This window comes from Acanthopagrus latus, chromosome 7 (genome assembly GCF_904848185.1).
Source record: "Acanthopagrus latus isolate v.2019 chromosome 7, fAcaLat1.1, whole genome shotgun sequence".
NCBI classification, from domain to species: domain Eukaryota; kingdom Metazoa; phylum Chordata; class Actinopteri; order Spariformes; family Sparidae; genus Acanthopagrus; species Acanthopagrus latus.
In genome coordinates, this window is record NC_051045.1 from 26356384 (window position 1) to 26377277 (window position 20894).

The 20894-nt window shown below is 39.9% G+C and overlaps 1 protein-coding gene across 4 annotated transcripts in view; it reads right to left on the minus strand.

Moving 5' to 3' along the window:
- The window catches only part of LOC119022986 (kelch domain-containing protein 8B-like), a 215111-nt gene that overhangs the window by 162166 nt on the left and 32051 nt on the right, over positions 1-20894 (minus strand). The window contains exon 1 of one of the 4 annotated variants that reach the window (XM_037104536.1): positions 1648-1775. The exons of the other annotated variants lie outside the window; for them this stretch is intronic. The gene's annotated coding sequence lies outside the window, so the exon portion shown is untranslated. Of the gene's footprint in view, positions 1-1647; positions 1776-20894 lie in introns of those variants that run through there. 4 annotated transcript variants of the gene reach the window in all.

The window sequence follows — 20894 nt, forward strand, 5'->3', positions numbered from 1 at the left end:
GTACAGTTTCTATTAAGGCTACGTTTGTGATGGCTATTTTGCGTGGGTTAATATGTCTGTGGTATTAAACACTTTTGTTTATTTATGTTTTAATGAGACTATAAAAGATAAGAGTGCTGGGAAAGAAGCTGAGCTAGCCGCCCAATCTTACCATTCCCAGATTTAATCATTTAATAACTACATTAGCGTTTAGCAAATGTAAATTCCTGAGAGTAGCATAGCCACCTTCAACCATGAAGAATCTTATCACATGGAAAATGATTTGAAAAAAGTGAGAGTGAGCATGATTTCACTTGAGATGGATGAATTATAACAGCAGATTGGTTATAATATTTGGACTAAAATTGTGATTTGAAAGAAGCAACTTTCGTCAAAGAAAAATCAAGAGCTGTAATGGGAGAGGTATGAATCACAAATTGTGTGCTTATTCAGAACATTTAATTCATTTCAGTTCAAAGATCAGAAAGTAAATATCACTTTTTTCCCTAATAACGTGTCGGCATTGAAATTAGCTTTAGCTGTGTCAATAAGCGAATGTAAAAACTGTTTATACTGGCTGGCAGTCGGGCCAATTCTGACTGTCTTCGGTTCAGTCATACATTCAGTCTGTTGTCTGTAGAAATTGTTATAAGTAAGTTTAAGTTTGATACAAAACTAGGCCTATCGAGACAAGGTAAAAGATTAGCGGTCAAGTACAGTGCATTTGTAAAAGATGTATAACATTGAGGTTTGGTTTTTTTTTGTTTTTTTTTTTAAATGTGGCTTCGCAGCCTCTCAGTAAGCTTTTAAACAGATGATCAAACTAATATTAACTCAAGCAGCTAAACCGTTGGGATTGCAACAGTATTATTAAAGGTTCTCAGTCTTATGTTAACATTGACACTGCCCGACCTTGTGGCGCTTATAAATATAACTTTGAAATGTCATGTCATGATTGTGTTTCAGCCCCGCTGTCAGGTTGGGGGTTTAAAGGGGAAAACTATGGAAGCCGAAGCAAAAGCCGAATGCAAAAAAAACCAAGGCAGACAAAACGGGGACAAGAAGCAAAGTAACACCCAAAACAGCAAAGCAAAGTGGCAACTTAAAGGCAAGACAAAGTACAAAGAAAAAAAATCAAATCTTCCAGTTATTTCTATCATAGCCATCTGTATTTACTGCCACTGCATGATCTGCACCCCCACTACTAGCAACAAGGCTCTAGTACACATTCGAGCAGGAGGTTTACATTCCTGACTGAGTTATTGAGTTCTTTCCTTATAACTGAGAAATGAAATCCAAAATAGATATCCTTAAAATTGATATCGATTGCAAATGTTATCTCGTACTGCTTCTGCAATGTCCACAAATGAATGAGTCAAGGCTGAGCTCATAGCAGACAGAATCAGAACAAGTGATCCTGTCAGGTCTCAAGAAAATAGCACAGCATTCAGATTACAATTAACAACTACATGTAGTTGTAATCAGAGGCACATTCATGCGGCCGACAGCAATGAGGTGTGTGCATGTGTGCGCGTGTGTGTGCGTGTGTGTGCGTGTGTGCGCGGTGGAGACACAGCAGGAGGCGAGTACACTGTGACCTGAGGACTGACAGGGAAAGCAGTGACATTTAGCAGGTGGGAGGACAAAAAGAAAGAGAAAGAGACCCACTATATCTCCGTGGTCCTCAGTTTCTCCTCAGCCGTCCTCATCATCCAGCTGTATAATTTTATGCGTTCATAATTAATGATGCCTTATTCCTAGTCCTACTCACTGACCTGAGCCCTGTGGACATGCTGACCTTCTATGAGTGAGAGAAAGAGAAAAAAAAAAAAAGAAAAAAAAGCAGAGAGGTTAGTAACTTCCATACTTGCATATATGATCAGCTGCATTTCATGTGGACGGACATTTAAAGGGTAACTCCATCAATCTTGTACAATAAAGTGTGTTTACAGGTCTTTGGAAGTCCTACTGCATACGTGAAAAAAAATGGTATATAGTCTTCTGCAGCTCCAGAGGAAGCTGCACGTGATCTTACAAATCGCCTCCAGTGATGTCACTCAGTGGCGAGTTGTATTGAGTCAAAATCGACACAGCGGGACCAGAGACATCTCATTTTTCATTCCATGCATTCTTCTTCCTTTTCAGAACCAGGTGCCTACATTACCCACAATGCAATTTAGCCACTAAGTGACATCAGTGGGGGTGATCCATCACATTACATGCAGCTTCTTACCTTTTAAACATCTGCAGTTCTGTGTGTGACAGAACTGCATAGGAAGGGATAAGGTTTTAAGTAAAGTCATGAGAAGCTCAGGATTATCAAACTACCTCACAGTGGTGGCTAGTGTTGCTTTAAAATATATGTTACAGAGAAAAACAGCAAAGCCCCCTTTTGTTATCATTATCTTACTTTGCTTGAATAATACTGTGGTTTGCTGTAGATCTGACCTTTAGTATACACTGCCTGCCCAAAAAAAAAGTTACCACCAAATAAAAGGTCACACACTAATATTTTGTTGGACCGCCTTTAGCTTTGATCACGGCACACATTCGCTGTGGCATTGTTTCAATAAGCTTTTGCAATGCCACGAGATTTATTTCCATCCAATGTTGCATTAACTTTTCACCAAAATCTTTTATTGATGATGGGAGAGTCAGACCACTGCGCAAAGCCTTCTCCAGCAAATCCCAAAGATGTCAAAAAAAAAAATCCATTGATGGAATAACCTGGTCATTCAGTATATTCAGGTAGTCAGCTGACCTCATTGTTTGGGCACATAATGTTGCTGAACCCAGAGCTGACCAACTGCAGCAACCCCAGACGATAGCACTGCCCCCACAGGCTTGGGCAGTAGGCACTAGCCATGATGGGTGCATCACTTCATCTGCCCACATGACCTTTTTCCATTGCTACAGAGTCCAAACATTATGGTCCCTTGCAAATTGACGCCTTTTTTTCCAATTAGACTCATTGATTAGTGGATTTTTTTCTGACCACATTTGTTCCTCGAAGATGATGGTTCTCCAGTGTCCTTCTAGTTTTCCAGTTCTTAACCCAAATTTAGTAGTTCCTGCAATCTCCTTAGATGTTTTCTCTGCTTGGTGCATGCCAATGATTAGACCCTTCTCAAACAGACTAACATCTTTTCCACAACCACCGGATGTGTCTTTCGATACGATTGTTTAAGAAATGAGAGGCTACTAAATGCATCAGTTGGGGTTAAATAACTTGCTGCAGCTGAAAGATAATCACCCATGCAGTAATTTTCCAGTAAGAGGCTCTTACCTATTTGCTTAGTTAAATCCAGGTGGCGACTTTTTGTTTTGGCCAGGCAGTGTAGTTCAGCTCCTGCACCTCAGAGCAGACAGTGATGTTGGTTATGCCTTCAGTTAGGTCTGCGGCTGTACGCATTTATAGCATAAAGACACTCACAAGGCTTTATTATAACGCTTTGACCAATTTTTACGACATTAATATGACACTTATAGTGTAGTATAAAACTGTAGTTTGTTTATACCCTAACATTAGCTTTTCACATCTGGTGATTCCAGTGACACTTCAAAAATCATAAAAGTGGTGTTCATCTGTGAAGATTATTTTACAGAACAAAACGTGTAAGAATAAATAAATACATAAATAAACCTGTGCTTGTTACAGAGATTATTTAGGGCATGGTACCAAAGTGAAAAATCCCAGTCTTTGCCAGGGGAACCACTAGCGATGCTAACTTCTGGGTTAGCCTAAAAATGCATCATACCTATGCCACTCTATACTCTAGATTTGCAGTTAGCATATACACATGTGACTGGTACTGATATTCTCTTTTCACTCTCAATAAGAACTAGTCCTTTTATTCATCCACAGGTGAGAAAAAAATCTCTAATAATTTTTTTACGGCCTTCCACTTTAAAGAATAGGTGAAGCTGAAACAAGCTATAAATTATGGTTTGTGTTGTGTCTGATGCTGCAAGAGTGTTGTATTTCAGCATTTCAAATATCTGAAGGCAACTACTTAAAATATCATGTATCTGAGTTTGTAGTCCTTCCTCTATCATTTATCAATGGTCTCTGATTGTGGGAGTAAAGTCAAAGCCTTTTGTTTTGTTACAAAAGAAAAGGTTCTGCCATAAACATGCTTTTATAAGATGGGGAAGTGTGGCAGTGGGTAACATCTGATGTGAACTACGCCAGTTAAGTCTTGCTGCTAAATTTAACATCTGAAGCTTGTCGCATCATGTAGTGCACCCACATCCTCGCATCAGTCTTCCTGTGGATCTCTATTTCTTTCACTGAGTCTACGAGAGAGTTAGCAGACATGTCAAACAAAAAAATATGCAAATGTAGCTTATTTAGTTCTCGGTTCATTACCTGAAATGATCACCTCTCACATTCTTATCTCTTCTTAATACTTTGCTTGATGGTGCCAAAAATACATGTCTTAAAAGCTGGGATATTATGCATTTGTCACTGCCGGTATTTAAACTATTGTTTCATTTACGCATCTAATTGAGCCGTTTCATCACATAATGCCAGTAAAATGATAAATGGCCTTGCATTTCTATAGCGCTTTTCTAATCTACTGACAGCTCAAAGCGCTTTACAACACTTGCCGCCCCAGTAGGCTAAAGATTAGACACTGTTCTCCCAATGCTCAGCTGCTCAAGATTATCATACTCCCTGGTCATCAGCTGTGAATGGTGGCCTGTTCCAATGTGCATGGCAGATGTGACTATGGCCAGGACTCCCTGGGGTGCTCTGTTCCTACTAGCAACACATGCTGACAGCCTAACAGAGTGAGTCAACAACACAATTACAGCTAAATGCAGGGAAATCAAGCACCTACTGGAACGAAAGTTGGAGGACATGTTAAGCAATATGATTCTTAAAGGTGCAATGTTAGAACTGGACAACTGTTAAAAAAAATAGAATAAAAAAAAAGTAGTAACCAGAGTAACCACTAGCCTCTGCCAACCGTAGCTGCCCTTAGCTAGTTAGCTCAGTTAGCCATGCAGCTAGCAGTCTAGACTGGGAGTTCAAAGCACTGAGGACATGCTGGTGTATAAACTGCCAGAGCAGAAGTTTTGGACTGGGGCAAGCCAGAGCTAGTTGGTTAGCTTGCTAAACACGCTTTTGTAAATGAATACATGAATGTCATTATGTCAAAACGGTTATTCTTCACATTCTATTGATCATTTTCAGGCAACATTTTAAGTTTGAATGTTTTCGTTTTACCAAGGTGGAACCCTTTCAAGACATGACCAACTTTGCATGGTGAACTCTTTCCTTTATAGCATTATTGGCAGCTGTGGACTCTGATATTCAGGCAAAACTGTAAATCATAAAGAAGGCCTAAGGAAACAATGCACTTTACTAACATAGGAATACAATAATGAGCTGTGTCAGAAAGTTTGATGGATGTTTTCAGTTACAAAATTCCATATCTGTCAGGTTTTTTGTTGTCTGCAGACACTTTTATTATTGCTGATTAAGTCCAGGCTCAGTTCAGGCTTATTATTTAATTTCTTCCTAACTGAGAAGCAAGAAAAGACAATGAATATTGGCATTGGGTGATATTTAAACCTAAAACAACATATTTGGTAATCCCTTAACTAACTTTAGTATTCAACCACTTCCTAGCTAGTAACTGTTTGATTACAGCAGGAGAAATTTCAATTTACTACCCTTGTGACTCAGGGCAAGGGGGTATTGGAAGAACAGGTGTAAAATTTGGAAATGGGATTGACCGTAGTGTGCACCAGACACTCCTAAATCTTTCTTAGCATAGAAGCAACATAACCTTTTACTGTTATCCTGGGACTTGCCTCCTAAGATGGAGAGCATAACTGTTAAGGGGGGGGGGGGGTTTGCAACACTTGGCCCTCTACTAAGAAATGAAATAAAATCATCAGAGTCCTCCCATGAGACAACAGTAACATATCAGTGACATATTGCCAAAACCCTCCTGGGTATACTTTCAGTATGTGTACAAAAGTCATTAAACTGATGCTGATGCTGATTATGGTGAAGGCAGCATGAACTTCTGATTTAAGAAGGTACAAGGACTAGACATTTTTCAAGCTTTAAATAACAGTCTGAGATTGCTTGCTGTATCGACTAAGTGTTCCGACTATACACACAAAAATCCTCCATGTATAGACTGAATCACAAAGTCAATACAAAGGTTTTAGCACTATTAGCACTTATCTTACAGCTCCCCGAAGTTTATGAAACAGATGCCTTGCATTAACATCATTTGGCACACAGTAATGCATTAAAGGGGTTCACAGGCTTCTGTTAGGGGAACACAAAAACTAGGAAAGCATAACTGAAATCCATGTTTACAGTGTAACAGAGCTGTTGTTGGTACTGCTGGCTGCTGTATAACAGAGCCGTAACCACTGAACTATAAATAAATCTGATTGCAACTCCGCCTCGAGCCAGCGATGATTAGTTAATTACAGTGAGGATGTTTGTGCTATGAAAAACTTTCTGGTGTAGCTTTGTGTGAAGCCAGACCTCATTCTGAATCTGAATCCTTCTGAATCTATTTGGGTTTCAGTCATTATAAGTAAGAAAACTAAAGGTGCACCTGTAGAGCAGCTCATACAGAAGCTCAGTTAGTGTTTGATTCCACTCGGCTGAAAGATTTCAGTAATGTATCAGCAGGTACCTGCTGTGAGCCTGCGTAAATGACACGCTGTGCTTCAAAAACTGGAGTCTGCAGATGTAACGCACATGTTCATGCTACAGGCTGGCTACAGGTATTTTACTGTTAAACAACTTGTACGGTCTGCAGCAGTTGTAGATGACAGTATTAGTAAGAATCACTCATATGCATATTAGGTTCGCTGGGTTCTTTGCATGTTAAGCGAGGCATGTTGGCTGTCTAAGCCAACAAGTCATAAAAGTAGCTTTCTATAGGTGGACTTAGAAGATGGAAACGCAAGTAAGATAAGAGAGTGAAGATAAACCAGCTACTCAAACATTGTCCACCTGATGTAATAACTGGAAAGGTACCAACCATCTACACACTACACAGTGTAAGTTCCTGTATGATGTCTGTGGATAAATATGTAGCTATTGATCATCGACTACTGATTATAGTTTCTAACCAGCCCCAAACAATTCTGCTAGTAGTGACAATGTGTACTCTATCATGTGATGAAAACTGGGCTTAACCACCCATTTACATAATACAAAGAGACAGGATGGTTGACTGGTTAGTCATTTTAATACCAAATAACAGTAAACGCTAACCACCAGAATGCTTGTAGGTCTAACACAGCCAGCTACAGATGTAATCATTTAGCTAACTGCTGGTTAACTAGCAAAACCACGGAGATCGCACAAAGCTATGTGAGTAATTCATGATTCAAGAAGCTTTGTTTATCCCGAGGGAAACTGCTGTGCAACAGTTCCAATACAAAGGTGGGAAAGTAATACAGGGTTAGAGTAAAAATAAGCTAACATAAAATAAAATATAGTAAGATACAAATAAAATAAAGGCTAACTTAACATAAATCAAACAGTAACAAAATGTAACAACATTTGCAAAAAAATGGCTGTGAAACTTTGGTATATACAATAACAATGACAACAACTAATTGAGATGACATGTAAAGAGTGCTGCAAGGTTGATGTATTTTTGTAGCCACCACTTTTAGGATGTTTGTAGTGTAAATGACTGTAAATCACTCGAAGTGAAAAGCTAACGTTAAGCTGTTAAACCAACTACATCACATGACTTCAAGGTCACCACTACTAAGCTTCCTACTACACTATATAACACACACTTTCCTATAAATTGATCAGAAGCTAGAGTTACAATAGTTTGCAATTAAAGTTGGCCTCTGAAGACGGACTAGTGAGTAGACGAGTCTCCAGGTTCAGCATGATGATGCAGAATGTCCCTAACAGGCTCTGTAGTCTCATTTAGCCATTTGCTAGCAACCGCTGTTTTTAAAACTTACTGACGTATTTTGTGTTGCAAAACAAAATGTGACATAATGTTCATCTTGCTTTAACCACAGACCTTATTATAGACATTTAACCAAAACCCAGTGACTTTGATATGAGGGAAACTGAAGTGCAAAAATGCTTTTCAGGTTCTAGGACTAATTCCTGTGGCAATGTATTACACAGCACACCGGCAATAGTGTTTGTGTTGCACCCCTCACGTGTGCAGCGGCTCCAAAAGAAGACACCCTCTAATGGTAAGTGATGTAACAGAGTCTGCTACACTAACGAAGCAGTATCAAAGAGCTGTACTTTCCAGACACACATCTGACATGCATGAGCCAAAGTCAGATTAAAATAACAATCAACAAAGATGATTAAACTTACTGCAGCAAAAGTGGCTGACAACTACTATGACAAGAAGGACATAAAAATGTGCCTACTGCTGCAGTCCATGTAGAGACAAAGCCATGTAGTTAACTCAAGGTGGACACACTGAGCACTGACGTACACATACCCACTCCACGATACAAAAACTCACTCCCTGGATTTTCAAGAGCTTTGCAATTCAGCCAACAAGAAAGAGAAAATTTGTTAAATTTTCTGTCCTGTCTCTCACAATCAAAACAATACTGGCATACCTGTCTCCATTCTCTCATGACGTCGGCAGTCCCTTTAGTCTTTTAAGAAATGTTAACAGCATACGTTCACCTCAATGCATGCTCTCATTGTTGGGATGTCTCACAGCGAGAGCGCTTTGTCTTGCCAGTGCGTATATATTAAAGAACTGAACCAAAAGCGAACGAGCTGAAGCGCTCCCGATTGTTTAACAAATGAATTTCCCTCGACAGAAGCTGTGACCGTAGCAATACAGATCTCACTGGCTGCGGTGGAAGTTGATGTGAAAACGTGCATTTTTTGTCTTTAATAGCTGATGTTTATGTTATGCACTAGCATTTAAAGAATGACAAATAATGGCGTACGAATCTGTGGAGGCGATGATGAGAAGTGGAGGAGGACAGTGACAAGTGGGCACTCAGTGGAAAAGAATGACAGAGGTTATGCTGGTGGTGAGACAATTAGTGGGCGATTTAAGTGGGATGTCACCCGCCTTGTTAACCTGCCATCAGGCCGCGGGGTTGTTTAGCTGAGTATGTCAGTCGAGTCTGCCTTAATCTCAGCCTTTATCTGACTAAGGATGGAACTGAGTCTGATATATCAGTATCAGTAACTTATCTTAAAAAATATAGAGCCAAAAGAGTTGTTCACAACTACATTCCCTCATGGCGGGTGAACAATATGAGCAGGATTATCTGAAAGAAACAGTCTTCTCATCTCACAGTGGGGGGAACAGCCTTCCCCTCAGTTAAAAATTAACAAATCGCCTCCAGGAGATAACATTTGAATGGTTTAAAATCAAAACATTGCTGAACAATGCTCACAGTGGCTCGGTCAGCATCTTTACCCTGCTCCTGTCTCTAAGTTTTATTTCTTCACATTCCAATGGGAAGTCAGGTGAATCTTTAATTGCTGCCGAGTGAATGACGTGAATTTCAGTCACAGAGTAACCTGATTCATTTAGTGAAGTGAGTAGTTGAAAAGGCAGCCGAGTTCTGGATCTGCTTTCAGGCTTTGTGTGACAAACGAAGAAAATACTTGCAGGACATGTCGACAGTAAAAGTGTCACAATTAATCTCAACTCAAACATATCAAATGTTACAACTTCGACTTGAGGGAGCAGCTGCTTGTCAGTTGAAATCAATAAAGGAATCAAAGAAACAAGGTTTGTATATTAAAAGTTATGGAAATCAGTCTCAAGGCAGCAAAGAGGACAGCTGCGCCTTTTGTTTATCTAAAGAGGAACAGAGGAAGAGAACTGAAGCATGGCATCATATAATGATATGGTTCTACTTTAAGTTCCCTCTTCACTGTGTCTCTACGGTGTAACGTGTCGAACTTTATTACCTTTCTATTTTGTGCTCTGTATTTTTCAATCTGACAAGCAAAACAAAGGCTCATTTTGGATAGATAGATAGATAGATAGATAGATAGATAGATAGATAGATAGATAGATAGATAGATAGATAGATAGATAGATAGATAAATAAATAACATACATTCACATAAAGCAATGCATATTTGTCCACTCCCATGTTAGTAGGAGTATTAGAAACTGAAAAATATCGCGTTAAGGTACATTTAGAAAGATTAAATGCGATTCAGTATTTTTACCGATTGACAGCCCTACTTTAAACCAATCACAATCATCTTGGGCAGCATTTAATCCAGGATGCAGCAAAGGTGCCTCTGCAAAATAGTGTCAGGGGAAACTTTTTACTGGTGGTTAGCTAAGCACTGCCTTTAAAATGGCTATATACCTTCAAAATAGGAACAGCTGCTAGCTTCTTTATGTTTGCACTGTTAGCAAAGAGGTTAGTAAGTTGGTAGTTTCAGATGGATGGATGCAGCTGGAGTGCCATTCATTCTTATGAAAGCTGTTCAGTGGCGCATGATGCCAAGAAAGATTAACTCCCCAGATATAAATTTTACAGGGTTTGAGATGCTCAAAAAAAATGTATCTACCATGGGGGTTTTTGATAACAGTACATACAGACAGCAGGGGCAGGGATATGTACCCAATGATGGGCTTTACACCAACAGTCGACTACAGGTATGACAGACTAGATGATGAGCTATAATTAACTTTAATTTGATTCATTCATTAATGGCGGAACAAAGAAAATTGTATCGCACCATGAGACTACAGAGCAGCTTTATTCATCCGCCTTTTCCTCGTTTGTTTATTTCAGTCTGACAAAGGCATCAGTATTTAACTGAGACTGTTTCATAACCTGTTTAAAGTCTCTTGGAGTTCTTAAAGAGTCAACTTTAGATGAATTCTGCAGCTATGACACCATAGTTTGTTTACAGATGCAGGTTTTGAATTGACTAGTGCTTGGATTCGTAACTCTGACTGACCTCTCCATGGCAACGGCAGCCAAGTTTCACGGCTACCGGAGTACTTTGAGCCTTCTGCCATGCCAGGAAAGGCACATACAACATGATTACGCAGAAATTAAATTGCAAACAATTAAAAGCAGTGAGCATAAGAGAGACATCACTCAGCGAGGTAACACTGAGAATAAGCGTTTCAACAGACAATTTAAATGGAATACAGAATGGGGAAAAATACAATCAAGGCTTCTCCCATTTGGCGCCTCTATTGTCAAAGATCTATAAGAAGCTTTGTTGTGTGAAGAATAAAAAAGAGGGCTGGAGAGAAAAAGATCAAACTCTGCCTGTGGTTTCTCACCTCCAGAAATCTGGCCAATAACTGTGTGAAGTGGGCATGACTGTCAGATTGTCCACTCGGAAAATTACAGAAATTGTCAGACGCAGCCGCGCAGTTCCAACACTGGAAGGCATAAAAGTCATAGTCAGGTCTTGTAGTGCACAGAAGTTGGAATATTGCGGTATCGATATCAGTTTTTTATAAGTTTTAATATGTATGTATGTATATTTAGGGCAGTGGTGTCAAACTGATCCAGTAAAGGGCCAGGTGGCTGCAGGTTTTCATTCCAACCAAGCAAGAACACACCTGATTTGGATCAGCCAACCAAGCAAGAACACACCTGATTTGGATCAGCCAACCAAGCAAGAACACACCTGATTTGGATCAGCCAACCAAGCAAGAACACACCTGATTTGGATCAGGTGTGTTCTTGCTTGGTTGGAATGAAAACCTGCAGCCACATGGCCCTTTACTGGATTAGTTTGACACCACTGATTTAGGGGATAATAATCTTCAGACAGTGAGCTTCATCGGTGTTGTCACAGCAAAAGTCAAATGATCAAAGCTTCCATCTAAATCATGAGAATCTCTATCCTCCTTCACCAGCTTTCTGTTTATTCACAGTGTTACTCTTTTTCCAATTTTTACACTTTTATATTTGGCAAACAGAAAGCAAATGCCAATGTTTTGACAGAAGCTTAGAGGTTTAGCTGATGAACTGTGCTCATGAACTTTTTTTTGTGTAGCTTAATATAACATCATATGACATAACATAGCAGGCAAAAAAAGAAACTTGGCTGTTTTAAGTTCTTAGTCTTAGTCCTTAAAAGGACAAGTGAGTATTAAAGTTCAAAACAAGACATGTTTACTGCACGTGGAAATTGTTATCCAAACAGACTATCGTCTTCTTCCCAACATTCATCAGTCAGTTGAGTGCACTATGAAAGCTTGAAGGAAAAGATTGTCCAACAGTTGCTCCATCACCCCTTTAAAACATAGTCGTGTCTCTCCACTTCTGCCTTCACATGTGGTTGGATGACAAGTCTTTAGCTTGGCAGCAGAGGTACCACAATGAACCATATAAAATACATGTACAATGATGTTAATAAAGGGCACTGATCTTATAAATCATCGTATATGATACAATACATGCAGAGTTATTGATGGACAAGAACCACAACTTAGACATTCTTGAGACATTCAGTCAGCAGATCTCTGAACAGGAAGTAAGTCTCCGGAGACATCTTGCACAACAAAAAGGTCAAATATGTTTACGTTTCACTCCCCAGAACTCGGAGCTGGAGAGCCTCTCCTTGTAGAAACTGTGAAGTGCATCGACACAGGCTTGTTATCACAGCAGCTGCTCCATTTGCTTCGGCCTCTGTTATTAATACCTGAAAGCCTTGTAATTTCCTCCTGTCTTTTTCATCATGAAGGCTGTTTCTTAATGTGCTGAACAATAAGTTGAAGTTCCCCCCCGAACCTAAAATCAGTCAACACAGATGTAGCAGCTCCCTCCTTCTCTCTCAGAATCAGCTTTACTGGCCATCCAGTGATTTGTATTAATGCGCAGCGAGCTTACGTTTATATTTGTCAATCTAGAACTGGATCAGCAGCTGCTGAGGCAAGTTGAAAATGTTTGAGCTAGGGTAGGAAGTACATCCCCTACTGGGCCTTTCTGATGATGAGTTCGATGTTGAAAGGATGCCACTTTAATTCCTGGGAGACTGTATATCCCAGATATCTGAAGAACAGCAGGGGAGAGCACATGTCCCTGGAGGATGCCACATTGCTTCATGTCTGGGTGCTGGATGTGATTTCCTCCAGCCTCACCTGCTGCTTCCTGTCTGTCAGGAAGTTTGAGGCAGGAAATACAGGAAATACAGCAGTACACATTCCTCTACAGACAAGTTTGTTTATGACTGTGGTCTTTACATTTTACCTCCACCTCTGCGTTACAGCTCACACTGAGTCTGTTCACTACCGACGTGCGAGCTGTGCCAGGTGTTGCTCAATGAAAACCCTTTTTCCCAGTTTATCATTGTAGCTGTTATTACAGGTCTGACAAAGCTGTCTGAGTTTAGCTCTAACTCTGGTTTGCTGTTGTTATGTGTGCAGAAAGTTTTCGGTGGCATACACATGTCCTCACAAAAGATGATATAAGATGTCTCTCTCTTCTTCCACCCTTTCCGCCTGCTGCATCCCAGCTTCAGTCTGAAAGTTTGATGCAGCTTGTCATTCATAATTTAAATCTGACTTGCATTGTGTTCAGGTTCCCCACTTACACATCGTCCTCCCTCGCCCCATCACTCCCTTGAGATTTTCTCCTTCTGCTATTTCTTAGCTGTTTACTGTCACCATGTCTTGCTCACTGTATCATGATGGTTGCCAGATCCACTTCCATATACAGGCCGTGTGATTAGAAGGGCTTATTCACCACTGATATAACTGAATGTATTAAACCATCATACTTAAAGGTGTTCAGCTCAATAACAGCAACATAATGGCTGTTTTAAAGGGTGATGAGGAACTTTGGAAGGGTGATGTGGGTACTTTGGGGAGTATTACTCACCACAAAACAAGTGCCCTAATGCTGCAAGCTTACAACTGACCATCTATAGAATGTTTTTCAGTTCTGCATACAGTATTGAACTTTAACAGGTCAAATAAATCATTTTAGAAAAAGAATTAAAGGTTTGTATGATATATGAATAATTGCCAATAAGCTTACATCATGTAATGCAAACATGTATGAATCTTGTGTAGATTTATAAAAGAACATTACAAAATATTGTACATATTGTGCAGACCTTGTAGGTGTAGGTAGACCTACTCTTCACTATTTTAGCATTCAACAATCTCTGACTTCCTTAGGTAGTCCCTCTCTGGTTTGCCATTCCAGATTAGCAGGAACAATTTCCATTCTCAGTTTCTCTTTTCTAGCTTTTAACCCCCAATTTTGTCAGCTACAGTAGCAACTGTCACTGGCAGATTTGATCACCTCTAACTAACTGATGATATCTAATTAATTTTAGCAGTGAACTCCATGTGTTGTCTGACATATTTTTAATATGAGAAACTTCAAACATAAACTTGATGGCCACACAGTCCTACATATTTCAGACTGGGGCAGGGTTACATGCAGCTAGTATCCACCAACTGATGGTCCATGTAGATGACACTGACGGAATGTTGTACATTATGTCACATCGCGGTGAGGTTGTCTTGTCTTGGGAACTGTCTTGTGAATTTCATGATTTATTTTGAAAGTAACTCTCCTCTCGTTTCAGGTCACTTGCCCTTCCTCTTGTGTCCCTGGTCTGACGTCATCCCTAATCCTTGATTGTTTTCACCTGTGTTCCCCTCCCCCATGTGTATAAAGTCTTTGTCTTCCCCTGTCTGCGTTGCCAAAGTATTTTGTTGTCTCTGTCGTATACCGAAGCCCTGTGTCACAGTCTTGTACCCTGGCCTCGATACGTATTGCCTTGTTTTGTTTTTCTGCTTTTGTCCTCTTTAGAAGAGTGATTTTGATTTCATTAATTTTCTGGTTAGGATTTTGATTTTCAGTTTAGTGTTTTTTCATAGCCTTTCTTTTCCTCCTTCTGGAGCGATTTTTGTTGTAACCTTTTTATATTCAAGATTTCAGTAACAGAGTAGGTTTTCCTCCTTCGGGAGCATTTTTTGTTATTCAGTGTTTTATGTTTGTTTGTCTTGTTTGTCCCTCAGTTTCATAGCATTTGGTTTCATTCTTTCTGAAGAGTTGCAAAACAGATTAATAAAACCTGACATTACTTCTGCCATTACTGCATCTGAGTCCTCTCTTTTGTCCAAGTCTGACACATTATGACGTGGGAAAAGTGATTCTAATTCATTCTGTGACTTCACAAAAAAAAAAATGTAGTCGGCCAGCAAATGACATGAACCGTGAGGTCCCACAGCTGGGAGCAGAGGTAGCTGCGCTTGCTAAAGTTTGAAGCTAACATTACAGCATTAATAAGCTAGCTGCCAACGCTATATTCAAATGTTGTTGTATTGTGAACACCTATTTGAACAGAATTGTTGGACACTTCCATCATCCACACCACTTTCTGACAACATTTCAACCACATCCATTATGTCTCAGTGGAAGGAGCTACCAAAGATTGGTAGGCTGAATAAGGTCAGCTGACAAGAATGGTTTTGTCAGATTTGCATGCAAACACATAAATTCAAATTCACAAATTTAGAGAGTCACATCACTCCGAGCCAAAGAGAAAATAATGAGATCTTATATTCTCAGTGCTTTTTAGCCAGAATATTCCCGGCACATGAAGGCCGTAAAAAAATCAATGATGTGGTTCGTTACAGACTTTCCAGTCTTTCTATAGAATCATGCAGACATCCAGTTTGTGTTTCCCTCTTGTAGAGCACAAATTGATACAATAGAATCAAGCTTCCCAGGCTGCAAGACTTTGATCGAATGAGATGATGAGAGGGGTAAAAATATCACTTCGACTCATACAGATCATGTACTGGGAACATAATGAGACAGTGTCTGAGCATTTTCACAGTGGCTTGCTTCCTGCTACACAGGTACTCTAGCTATAAAAGTGTTTGTGTGTTTCTACCTGTTTGTCTGGAAAACAGAATAGATACTGTGCATGTCAGTTATATCCAGACCCTTAGTGAAACCCTCCTACAGGGTTAGGGAGACAATATATTTTCAAGTATATTTGTGTTTAAGCTGTAAGTATAGCATCTTAGCAAGATGCAAAATGTGTCACAATACTAAAGGAACTTCCAGAAAGAAAGCTGCCTCCATAGTTGTCAGTGTCTACATGACTGCAGCCATGCTGTCAAGCTAGGTGACAACAGTGGGGTGAAAGTACACAGCTATTTTCCTGCCGCTATCTGGTTAATGAGGAAACTTTTTCCAACTAGCTTTCACAGCTTGCTTTGTGACCATGGCAACTTCTGAAACAAACACCAACAAGAGTTAAATAGGCTTATTAGACTTCTTCACCAGCAGTGAACGAACATATAAATTAACAAGACTACAAGAGGAGAAGACAGCAGCTGTGTGAGACCACAGAGAGCTACTGTCATACTTTGAGACAGATGCTAACGATAGCATGCTAACATTCGCAAAGTGACAATGCTAAGATGCTGATGTTAAACAGGTATGTTTACCGTGTTTACCATCTTAATTTAGTGTGTTACTATTTAACATTTTACATGAAGTATGAGTTCATAATGAATGAAATTTCATCCAATTAAACCAATAGTCAACCACATCTCATACAAAACTACACATTAAGATCATGGGGATGCTAGAGGAAAGGTCATGAGACTCTATCATTTAGGGACCAAGACTGCTTGTGGAAGATTTCGTTGCAACCCATCAAATAGTTGACAAGATATTTCTGTTTAGACTTTAGTGACCCACTGACCGCCATTTATAAAGTCACGCCACTAATGTTGCAGTAAAGAAGGTTTGGTGTCTGAAGCTTCTTAGCAGGGACACCATGCAATGTTGTGAAAACTCATCATATTTTAACAGCATTCTTGTTTATTCATTTGTTCGCATCAATTATGAAACACACAGAGACATTAATAAATTACATGTTTCTTCTGCAGCTCATTGAGTCATAATGTGAAATATTTAATTCAAGTTCTTCCACTCAGGATTCTACATGGACATCCCTGGATTATAGAGGGGAAGTCTTAACTTTGATTCATTCATTTTTTTCCCTCCTAATCAGGTTACAGGTTTTTATAAAATACTCTCGTAATTTGATTGGTTGTTAGCCATGGTAGACAACAGTGATGATGTCCAGTTCATTTGGACAGTTCTGTGTCAGTCCACCTGTAGCTCTGGCTTGCTTCTCTCATATCTAGGTAACACAGTAAGACATTTACAGCTACAAGTGCTACAGAATGTCAATGTCAAGAGTCATTTAAGGTCAAGATGTCAGATGCTATCTGAAAAGGTTTGAATTTGAATATGAGTATAACATTCACATAATTTGCAGCAACAAAATCCTTTGTGCCACAAAACGAGTTCAATGTTTTAACTATCCACAAGCCTGAGGCCACTGATTCACCACATGATGACAAACTTGACAATCACTTTCATTAAGGTTATCTGAAGGACAATACAGCATGTCTACTTCTTAACACTTTTATTTTACTCACATCACATGAAGTTACTATTCACTGTCTAAGAACTAGAGGTATTTTATGACTCTGCTCTGCCGAAACAAGTGGTGCAGTTGGGTGTGTAGCTGTCATGGTAGGACGGTGTGCTGCCATGTACAGGAAGATAAATGTTAAGCCTTATGCAGAGTCAGCTGTCACTCCCGTCTCAACCTTTACCGCTGAACTCAGCATCTTCACCAGGGATCTTACATGGAAACATTATGCAAACTGCATTAGAAGCCTCTAGAAAACTTAGAGATGATTTCCTTTGGGGCTGTGTTGAAAACACTTATGTGGAGCTGTTAATACTCTCTGAAGTGTTAAATTGGATCCCAATGTTACACAGTGAATCATTCCTATAACACCACCAGGAGGGTTTGATAGAGGGCTGTATTTTTTTAGGATTTTCATCCCAGCTATTTCCATTTCTCTAAGCATCCACAATCCATTCTAGTTATTCCAAAAGTATAATAATAATAATACCTTTATTCTGATCTGGCTCAGACAGATTTGGAATAACTGCTTTGCTAAAGCAATAATGTGGAAGACGGAAGCAGACATAATCAGTCTGGATAAAAGTTTTGAGTCATGACATCAATGTGAGACCAACATAATGAAAACATCTGTAACAAATAACATCTGTACCAAGCAGCCACTACCAGCACAGAGAGTTGAAGCCACTGGGGAATAAGGTTTGGTAGGCTTCTAGATTTGCTGGTCCAGTCCAATGTACAAGCTTTGAATTTGTGCCAAGTGCTTGAACCATCATTTATTGGAGTAAAGTCAAGTGGAGAGAACTAGGAGCATAACAAACCTTCTGGCTTTTTGGCGGACAGAAACTCTTCCATTCTTAGAAAGGCTTTTACTGTGAAACGTCATCAAGAATGTGTTCCAAAAAACTAACTGACTTGCATGGTTTACATACCTGGTCAAGTCCAACGATTTTGCTTTTAAACTTCAGAATAAAAAAAATATGGGAGCGGCTGTAGCTCAGTGGGTAGAGCTGGTTGACTAGTGATTGGAAGGTCACTGGTTTGAATCCCGGCTCCCCTGGGGCAGAACTGAGCTACATATCGAAGTAGTTTGAATTGAGCAAGATACTGAACCCCAAAATTGCTCCTGATGTGCAGCTGGCAGCTTGTGTGGTGGCCTCTGCCATCAGTAAGGGCCCTGCAATGAGCTGGTGACTCATCCAGGGTTTACCCTGCCTTTGCCCATAGAGATAGCTGGGACTGAATCCTCACGACCCTTTGAACAAGGGGGATAAAAGCGGTAACAACCCTGCAACCCTCAGGGATAAGCAGATTAAAATGAGATGAAGTTAAATTGTTGTTATTGGAAATAAAAACACAAGGTGTCACAGTTGACATGATGGACTGTAGTGCTGCCATCATTTGTGGGCTCTCATTATGTTGCTCTTGGGAGCAGCTGAGTCTTGTGAGACAGCTCTCGGCGAACTTTTTCCAATGTGTTTCATTTCGGAGCAGTTTTAAAGATAAATTGCTCCATTTATAGATATTTAATTTTGGTTTTGTGATTTATTGGCCTTGACACTACTGTTGGATTAGCATTACTATGACTTACAACAAAATTAGACCATACATTTTCATCAGAGGATGCTTTTATAGTTTTAGTGTTGTAGTTTGATAGTTTGTCAAAGGCTATATATATATATATGGTCGGATGCTAAACAGGAAAATCCCATTCGTTGTTAATTAACTTTGTATTTACTTTAGCCAATAACAGCTTGCTAAACAGTCAGGCTGTACACTTTCTAAATAAGGCATTATCACCAACATGAGATGATATGTAAATGGTCTTGGATTTTTATAGCGTTTTTTCAGTCTACCGACCGCTCAAAGTGCTTCCCAACACTTGTCACATTCACCCATTTACACACACATTCATACACTGATGGCAGAGGCTGCCATGCAAGGTGCCATCCACTCATCAGGAGCAATTTGGGGATCAGCATCTTGCTCAAAGATACTTCCACATGCAGCCAGGGGATCAGGGGAATCAAACTAGTGACCTTCCAATTGCTGGTCTCTACTAGAACTCTACTGGATTACTCTACCCCCAGAGCGACCTCCAGAGCTAGCTACAGTGGGTTGATTTTGGGGATATTTTAAGCTAGATCTTGGCCAGATATTTAACACTGCACCTATTAGTGGTGCTGAGGGGCTCAGCATGGTCCCACTTGCCATCTCCTCTGTATCTGCGGGATATTGATATGCAAGGAAGATACAATTTCTTTCCCAAGTGTTTTTGTTCTATTGCCAAAATATCAGCTCACATTTTCAGTAAATCGGTAAATTGCTATAACTGATTGTTTCATCCAACCATAAAACATAATTTAAAAAGCAGGCATGAATGACACAGGGGAAAGACATTCAGTGTGTCAGCAAGGAACTTCCATTAAAAAGTTATACAAAGGGAGAACTTCTGGAGGCACAGTGCAGTTTATTGAAATATGAATGGTTTTGATTCATTCCTTTCTTCTACATAAAGCCTGAGTCACCACTATACAGGAGCTCGATACTGGAGCCAGTGACTGTAAGCATGAAGTGGTGGATTTCATCAGAGATAAAGGCAACCAGTGTGAATATGTAGTGTGACAGTGTTTCCACACATAAACTAAGACATTAATGCACACACATGCACCAAAGCAGACAGTATAGAGACACATACAGCTGAGTCATATTATTACCAAAATAGAGCAAGTGCAGAGAAGATGTTCAAAGCAGAGACAGAGAAGAGGAAGAGGGGCAGAGAGGTTTGAGAGAAAGACTGAATCCAAAATGCAAAATGGCTGCAATTTCTATGAAAAAAAATGGAAAAGCCACTAAGAGATGGGACTGAATAAAACGAGAAATAAAAAGAAAAACAGTTTTGAGAAACAGAAAGAAAAAGGAGCGGCTGGTCACAGCCAATGGGGCATGTAAGAGCAAAGGAAAATGTGTTTGCATGGGAATTATACCAACGCACACTGTCGGGCAGGCAGACTAAATGAAAGTGTTTCTCTCCGGCACACATTTCCCATCAGTCCCACTAAGAGGAACAGCAGGCCCAGGCGGCACTGATGCCCCTGAGGTTAACTGTCCAATCAGTCGCTCCAGTACCAGTCTCCACGGAGACAGCCTCGATGACATCATTGGGGGTTGGAGGCTGGTAACACAAACTGATGGCGAGCACGTCACTGGTGTTGTGACCCCTCGGGCACTTTGAAGACTGTTTGTATCATCCTGCTTGTTTCACTTCAATCTGCACTATTTAATCTTCTACATATAATCCTCTTTGGTCGGCTTTCACTTTCTTTTTCCCCCTCACTGACAGCTGATGGATAACAGCTGGCAGAAAAACTAGAAGCTTCTACAATGCTATTAAATGTGTATGTTACAAAAAAAAGAAGGAACACTAATGATGTAACCTTATCAGATTAACCGAAATAGAACACACTGCTTTCTACCTCTGTGGTCACAGGAACAA